At 40.7% G+C, this 8,691-nt stretch overlaps 1 long non-coding RNA gene across 4 annotated transcripts; it reads left to right on the top strand.

The window, feature by feature from the left end:
* The first annotated feature begins 2,419 nt into the window (after nucleotides 1-2,419).
* LOC110923425 lies at nucleotides 2,420-4,976 on the top strand. Of its 4 annotated transcripts, XR_004887124.1 has the most exons (5): nucleotides 2,420-2,656; nucleotides 3,470-3,566; nucleotides 3,698-4,170; nucleotides 4,278-4,354; nucleotides 4,713-4,976. It is a non-coding gene; the product is annotated as an uncharacterized LOC110923425 (long non-coding RNA). The 4 variants fall into 4 exon arrangements; XR_002584076.2 differs by having other exon boundaries at nucleotides 3,698-4,354; XR_002584077.2 differs by having other exon boundaries at nucleotides 3,373-3,566; nucleotides 3,698-4,354.
* The last annotated feature ends 3,715 nt before the right edge of the window (nucleotides 4,977-8,691 follow it).

Raw genomic sequence — 8,691 nt, 5'->3', positions numbered from 1 at the left:
CTAGATGACACTACACGTTTCATAACCTTTGTTATCATGCAAATGTAACTTTAACAAATGATAAATGAGACATATGAGTTTCATCCGTTGAGACCGAAATTCATGATTGAAGGGGTATGGTCCCAGATCTCGCGTTAGCACGACCGCAAGTGACAATTACCCTTATCAAAACCTCCACTAGCTGACAACTTATCTGTGTCCGTGCGGGTACGCACGAACACAACGGTCGAATCCAACCTGCACAATGATGGAAGGAGACTTACCTGGAATATGAGAACGGTATAGCGATGCGGCTGGGCACCGCATCTGGTGTATGAGAACGGAAGTATTCATAGCGATGCGGCCTAGCACCGCATCCAGTGAATACTTCTATCAATACAAGGGAGCTGGATAACAGCAACGGTCACCACAAGTGGCGATGCGGCCAGGCACCGCATCCCACAATCTTTGCCAGAAGGACAGCGCGGGAACCGCATCCTGCCCACTAGGCAAGTGGGACTGACAAGTGGGACTCACAACTCAAAGCAAGTGGGACCGCAGATAGCGATGCGGCGTGGCACCGCATCCTGCCCACTAGGCAAGTGGGACTGACAACTCAAAGCAAGTGGCACCACTGGCAGCCGCCTGTCAGGCCATACGTAAGCAACGGACTGACACTGCAGTAGGACGTGGCTTCACCTCCACAACCGACAAGCCTGACACTCCTGCAAAGGGGCAGCAAGTCGTCAGTCAGTCCCTTCAACTTCTCCTTCACTCCTCGGCTATAAATACCAACCCCAAACCAGGTTTGAGGTATCTCTTCACAACTCTCTCACTACTACTACTACCACACTTTGCTTCCCAAGCAAATTACTGATTCTCACGCCGGAGAGTGGTAACAAGGAGCAACCCCTACCCCATCCTCCTTGTTACGAGTCACGGCTTGTTTCCTTGTGCAGGAGATCAACCGGCGGACGATCCAGCCAGAGATCCTCGAGAGGAAGGGATTAACCTTTCTTGACGAGACCAGTGTGTTAACCCCGCCCGGTTAACCATTGTTTCACCATTGGCGCCCACCGCTACTCTTAGCACTTTCTAAAACCATCCCTCTCCCTCTCAAAAGATCATGTCTGATCGTCTAAACAACATTACCGGGGATAACCTAAACCCCACCAACCCAGGGCCTGCGGGGACCATCCCTCTAGTCCCAAATCCTGGCCACATTGGCACATCAACGCAAGTGGGCGCATCCCTTACGTTTGAACACGACCTTTCACAGTACGCATCTGTGATCCCTCTGGACATGAATCCTCATGCCTGGTATGACCAGCAAGCAACCCTGCTGGCCGCAGTATACAACAGAGCTTGCGCAGAAGTGCAAATACCGGTCGGGCCCACCCCGGCACCATATACACCTGCGGGTCGTACTTTACAATACGACGGCAGGGCCCCCTCACGCCCAGCCTCCCGAAGCAGGCGTGAAGACCGCGGATCCTCTTACTGTGAGGTCCGCACAATCGATGAGGATGATTCCTCATATGGGTCTCGTGCCAGAGGCCCAATACAAAGCCGCTTGGGCCCTCAAGGCGATAACAGGCGGCAATCGATAGCCCACCGCGGCTCTGGCATTCAAAGCTGACTGGGACCGCAGTCCCATCACGAAGGATATGGCCGTACCGACCCGGACGACCATACATATTGCGGGGAATCTCATGCTACCAGCAGCAGACCGGGAGGACGCCACTATGTTCCTCCCACTCACCCCCGTAACACATACCTCTGCGCCGCAAAGCGCCCCGAGAGCCAACCCTATAGGCCAAAATCTGCGGCCGAAAACTCCAAGTTCGTCCCAAGAATCGCTCACGCACTACTAGAAAATAGGCCTAATGCAACCTTTTAGAAGCAACATTTTTCAAATGAGTTGCATTTGACTCTAATGCAACTTCATTAAACATAAAGGTTGCATTAGAAGATCTAATGCAACTTTTTAATAAAAAAGTTGCGAATTTTACTAAAACTTGCAACCTTTTTCTTAAAAAGTTGCAAATATCAATAAAATTTGCATCCTTTTTTTTTTGAAAGGTTGCATTTTGAAAATTTAAAGGCATAGTTGTATAGTATCTAATAAATACATGGCTATTATTCGCTACTACAAAAATGACTAATTGAGACCATCAGAAGCGTGACTAAAACTACTCAAAAAGCCGAGCTCGAACTTAAAAAAAAAGCTTGAATCGAGCTCAAGCTCTGTAAGTTAAACGTATTCGACTCATTTACACCCCTAGCATGATGTACTAAAATCGATAAATTTGGACTTTTTTATTTTTTTTTTCAAAATATGTTTTATTTATGCCTTATAAAATACCTTTAATTTATAGTTAAAAAATATAATTTATTAAATATAATTGTGTTTCCTCTGATAAAAAAATTTTAACTCCCTCCCAAATTCTAGTTCCCACTTCCCCCAATAAAATTTTTCCTCTGAACATAAATTAACCTCCCCCAATTCATCTCTATCCGCATCCGTTCCCTGACTCCCTATTGTAACCTCTCCAATACCTTCATTGATCTCCTGTCTCTATATAACCGCTATGGTTGAGGAACCGTAATGGTGATGATTGTCGACGATGGTTTTCTTCGATGATTATCCCAGCGTCTGCCCCTGTCATTCTTTAAGGTGAGGGTTATTTAGTTATTAACATAGTTATTGAAACATCAGTTTTGCGTATTTGTTTACTGGATTTTATTTTGATATATGTTTGTTTAATGTGGTCTACCTGCCATTAGTCTATAATCGTTTCTCTGTTTTAATGAAAATCTATTTAAAGCTTAAAACTCTAACTAAAGTTTTGAACTATGTATACGAAATTCTTTACTTCTTGACTTCTTGACTTCTTGTTTATTTGAACCACAAAACCCTTGCCTTGCTTTCAAAAGATATCGATAGTTTATAAAACTAGAAATATTGATACAAGATGATATTTGATTCAAATGGATTTGTTATTTTTTATGGCCTGCTTATTTCTTTTTTCTAATGCTAGCTTTCACTATGATGGTATTGTTTTCATGAACAACTCTATTGTGGTAATCATTTTTTATATTTAAAATTCAATAGTAAACCAATCATAATGCTCAATTTCTCCAACTATATAATGTTAATTGATTAGAATGTAAAACAGAAGTTGTGCCTACCTACATAGCAATGTGTCCTCGTTAAATTTATAACATGCTAATGATATCATCACACTATTGGTAGTTAAAAAAATGCCAGTGGCCATGTGAGAGTTATTTATATATTTGGCTATTCGTTAATTAGCTAGCATCAAATAAATTTTGTTAATTGTGTTTATAAAGCCTTACTATATGGTTGAAACTATATGGAATGATAAGTAGGTATTGCTATCTATCTTCGAACCTTGCAATGCATATGGTTGAAACTAATAGTCATGGATAGAACTAAAGGGTGCAAGATGACTATGATCTTATTCAGTAAAATCATTTGAGAGGCATATGATGGTGATGGAACCTAACCAAAAAGTCAAAGTTTGGATGAAGAGGTCAAAGAGCCAAGCAAACTACGAGCAAAAGTGAGTGATTTAATTTCTATCTAGATAAGTACGTGTATGTGTATTCTAAATTCCGTACAACTATTGTGTTCATCGTAGATTATGTGCTGTTATTTAACCAATGATTTATTAAAGTTAATATATTACTACAGAGTAGATACACGACCCTTGACCTGATAATGATTTAACAAGGAGAACGAAGTTCATGTATTTGGTGAATAAGCTTGGACTTGCTAAGGTATGAATCACATGATGTATGTAATGTTATTTTGTCGAACTTTCATGAATGTAAACTTGGAAGAGAACATACTTGACTCACAATCAAGTGGCCCGTTAAGGAGATTTTAAATCAGTTATTATGTATTAACCTTGTTTTGTTAGTGTGCAGGTTGGACTTGTTTTCAATGGGTTCCATGTGCTATTGAAATTCTTAGTTGATATTAAAGGTTGTATGCTAAATGCGCTGGTGCATAACAGAGGAAAATGATCAGAGACATATGCAGGGGCATATTATATACCAGTCTATATGGCATATACTAAAAAAAGAACCAAATATGTCATGTAATATGCTGAGATGGAGCATGAGTAGCATAAAACACGCCCAAATTGGCATATTATACGTTGGGTTGTTTTGTTCATTTTTTTTTTGTTTATTTATACAGAGTTATCAGGCATGTATAGATTGTTCACTCATTTAGCTTTGCTAACTTCTTTGTTTACATATACTTCCAGGATTGATGGTGGATTAATGTTTATACAGAGAATCATGAATGAGACTATGGTTTTTAAGATCTGAAGACATTGTCTTGGTAAGTAATTATTATTTTCCAAATCTTTTAAGATTTTGATGTCAATCTTTTAACATTGAAATCAAGTTACAGTTTTTTAGATATTTGTGTAAATTCCAGTAAATCAATATAAATTACTGTTTAAGTTGTATCATTTATGATAAGATGATTGTTCTTATCTCTTTGAAGCTGCTAGTAAGGTTATTATTTTATATTCTTTCATGTATTTATTATTTTAGCGTGCTTGTAGATTATGATACATGCAAAGGAATATATTTAGATTTGTTTTTAGTATGAGGGGTTTATTGTGAGCAATATGCTACACCTATTTTGGTTTTAAGTTGATGTAGGACTAAAGTCATCATCTCTGTTTTTGCAGCACTTATTTTACTTGGTTAGCAACAGTATCAGGTTTGCAAATATTTGTTGGTGGATTATTCATACTTGAAAGACTAAACAGTTAAGTCGAACAAGGGAGACTAGAAGAAATTTCACAAGCACCTATTCAAGATCCTTGAAGAAAATTTAATTTGATTTGAAGATTTTGTAAATAATTTTGAGTAACTTTATGAATGTATAATAGATTATTATGATATCTTTGATACCATTCTTATGGCGCAATTCAGATCCTAATGCATATTAATAGCAATTGTAGTGTTTGAAACAATAATTTTATAAAGTTGCTTTTGAATATAAATAAGTTTGCATTTGATGTCACCAAATTTATAAAAAGTGTTGCATTTATTATGAAAAATGGTTGCATTATTTGTGCTAAAAACATGATAATAGTTGCATTTAACTGCATAAAAGGTTGCATTTTTGTAACGAAAATCATGATAAAGGTTGCATTTGAGTATTGAAAAGGTTGCGTTTCAAAATGAAAAAAGTTGCATTAGAATGGAGAAAGGTTGCATATTAAAAAAGTTGCATTTAAATATTAAATGCAACACTTTTAAAAAAGGTTGCATTAGGTCGTAAAAAGGTTGCATTAGGTCTAATGCAACTTCACCTAATGCAACCCGTAATAAAGGGTTGCATTAGGCGTAATGCAACCTTTTCAAGGCCTAATGCAACCTTTTCAAGGGGTTGCATTAGCTTCATTTTCTTGTAGTGACGCTGGTGTCAACACCACCAAATTCCCATTGAATATTGGGAAATACAATGGTTCGTCCGATCCGGACGACCACATAAATATCTTCACCGGCGCAGGGTGCAACGGCAACTGGGACGAGCCCACCTGGTGTCATTTTTTCCCTCAGACCCTTACGAGTCTGGCAAGGGCTTGGTTCGATTCTTTGCCAGTGGGATCACTGGAATCATTTGAGCACTTGGAAGCCAAGTTCCTCGCGCATTTTAGCCAGCAGCGACGCCATGAACATGATTCCATGGACGTCATGAACATCTGGCTCAGGGACGACGAATCGCTTTAAGCGTTCGTCGTCCGATACAACAAAGAATGTCTGGAGATAGGTGACGTAGCAGACCAAATGGCACGTAACCACTTCATCGTAGCCGTCAGAGACGAACAGATGGTTATGACTATCTCCGTCAAGGACGGCTTGCCAAAGAAATGGGAAGATGTCATGGCTGCGATCAAGACATATGCCCAGACTCAGCGGTCCCTCAAACCGCATGTTGGCAAGGCACCGCCCTGGGTGGAAGGCCAGTCCTCCCACCAAGAGCCTAAGCGCAATAATAAGCGCAACCGGGACACTTGGAATCGCGGCAGCGAGTCCAAGCTATACGTCCCGCGGAACAGCCAGCCCGATGCAAGGGCAACTATCAACGCCCAGCGTGAAAACCGGGCGTCAAAAAACCAGTCTCGGGACCGTAACTGGACTGAGATTACCCAGTCGCCAAGCGACGTCCTCCTTACGGACGCGCATTTTCTGCGACCGGCCCAGTCGATGAAGTCCAAGAAAAACCAGGACCTCACACTCTATTGTGACTATCACAAGGACTCGGGCCACGCAACAAAAAACTGCATCAGTCTCCGGCTGGAGATTGAGCGAGCCCTAAAGTAGGGGAAGCTGCAACATCTGTTTCCCGGTGGGCAAAAACCCACCAAGCGCATCACCCCCCACGGCGAGGGCACCTCCACAGGGAAGAGGACCATGTATGTGGCCTCAACCCATATGATCAACGGAGGCAAAGGAAGGCCGCACAAGGCGGCGAGAAGACCGGGCAATGACTGGAAAGACGAGCAATCGTCTTTCCAAAAGTCCGAGGCGGCCCGCGTGACAGGCGCGCCGTCGTTATTACAGGCCACCTGGCTTATTACTGCACCGAGCGATTATTCATCGACCCGGGCAGTACCTCTGATATCATATACGAGCAGTGCTTCAACCAGTTCGATCAGGAGGACAAAGATCGGTTGCAAGCGGTGGACTACCCGTTGGCCGGGTTCGCAGAGGAAACTGTTTTTCCCCTGGGCAAAATTACTTTTCCTGTGCGCCTCACTAGCGAAAGGCACACACGAACAGAAGAGGTGAACTTCATGGTTTTACCTCACACTTCCAAATATGACGTGCTCCTTGGGAGGGAATCCCAAGGCGACTTCAACATGATTACGTCCGTACCCTATTCTGCAGTCGGTTTTCCAACCGAAACAGGGGTCGCGAAAATCTATGCACGCAGGGAAGTCATGGCGTCGGACGAGCCGCGTCCGACCAAAATAGCAAGGCCTACCCCCAACAACCAACCAGGAAAATGGGTTCTCAATGCGAGATACCCAGAGCAAACGGTCACGTTGGGACACGCCTTGTCCCCCAACATCAGAGCGCACCTGAAGCAGCTCCTCTTTAGGAACCAGGATATTTACGCGTGGTGTCACGGCCCCCGACGCCACCCTGGACGGAATCGGGAGCCGCGAGCAGCCAAGTGGTACCGGTGGTTATTTTTGAAAACATTGCAGCGGAACTTTCATCAGGACCGTGAGTTAGGAAAAATATCAAAGTTTAGAAAACATCGGATTTTATTTATTAAATAGATGGGACAAAATGATGTTTGGAAAGGTAGCTTTAATATGGGATAAACTCGACTACATAAAACAATTTTCCTTAATTTAATTTAATTGACAAATCAAGCCACTTCTGTAACCCTTTTTGGTTGCCGTATCCAACTCTTACTCCAATCTATTGTAAGTACCTGAAACGCGTTTTAAAAAGGTTTTGTCAACAGGAAATACTGAGTGAGTTCATTTAGGTTTTATAAAACTATATTTGTTATAATTCACAGCATTAAGAGTTTTTACATTTGCTTCTTTAAGATTGGCAAAGACTTAATCACTGCAAAGTATAACTAGAAAACAGTGTTATAAGTTACAGTATTAAGGGCGATTACAATGTTTCTATCTATCAACCATATACCCACGGTATTTGTCACTTGACCACCTATTGGCTATCTCGTTGTCCAATTGGTGTATGTGACTATGGTCATATCACCCCTTGGCTAACCCGTTGTCCAATGGTGACGGTTATCAAGTAATGTATACAAAACCCCACATACCGGCTGTAACTTGGTGATTACAAAGACTTAATCCCTGTAATTATAACTTTGAAAATAATTTGGAGTTTTGTAAAACAGTTGATAAAGAGAGAATGACTCACAGTATAAGCATGATTTAGCAAGCTTCTTGATTCTATTCCTTCTGATAATTAAGCGTATACTTTATTGTTTTGAATCTTCTGATGATTTAACAGCTTGTTTGATTGTAAGTGTGTAATTGGGAGTATTCTGGTAGTTAAACATATAGTTTAACAGAATGGAATACATATTTGTCTAAAACCCAAATCAAACCTAACGGTCGTCACGAGATTCGAACCTTAACAAAATTCACAAAGTATAGCACTTTGGATTCCGTTTACCGAAATTCACAAAGTACAGCACTTTGGCATTTATTAGATGGTTCCTGAATCGATCGGACAGAACATCGCATCGGTGATTATTGGTTAGAACACTAACGTATAGAGAGAAGAATAGAAGAAATGAACAAAGGAAATGAATTCCTAAGCTTTCTATTTATAGGTAAGAAGTATGAAACTTCTAGGAAGTTTCCTATAGCTTTTCTAGGAAGCTAGCTGTACATTTTCTAGGAAGCATCCTACCCACATATATCTATTCCCTTAAACCTTCCTAGCACCTTCCTTTGATATTATCTATTTTATATTTATATTTATTTTTCATGTATATCTATTTAGGTGTTTAATAAATCTTATTTAACGGCCTAATTAATCTTGCTTAACCTTAATTAATCGCACTTAGCTTAATTAATCTAGCTTAGCTTAATTAATCTCGCTTAACTAATTAATTAATCATACTTAACTTAATTAACAGATTAATTAATCTACTCAGCTAAC

Source organism: Helianthus annuus, chromosome 17, assembly GCF_002127325.2.
Source record: "Helianthus annuus cultivar XRQ/B chromosome 17, HanXRQr2.0-SUNRISE, whole genome shotgun sequence".
Classification (NCBI taxonomy): Eukaryota; Viridiplantae; Streptophyta; class Magnoliopsida; order Asterales; family Asteraceae; genus Helianthus; species Helianthus annuus.
Note: the sequence above shows the minus strand (reverse complement) of the source record. Positions and strands in the feature narration are given on the sequence as shown.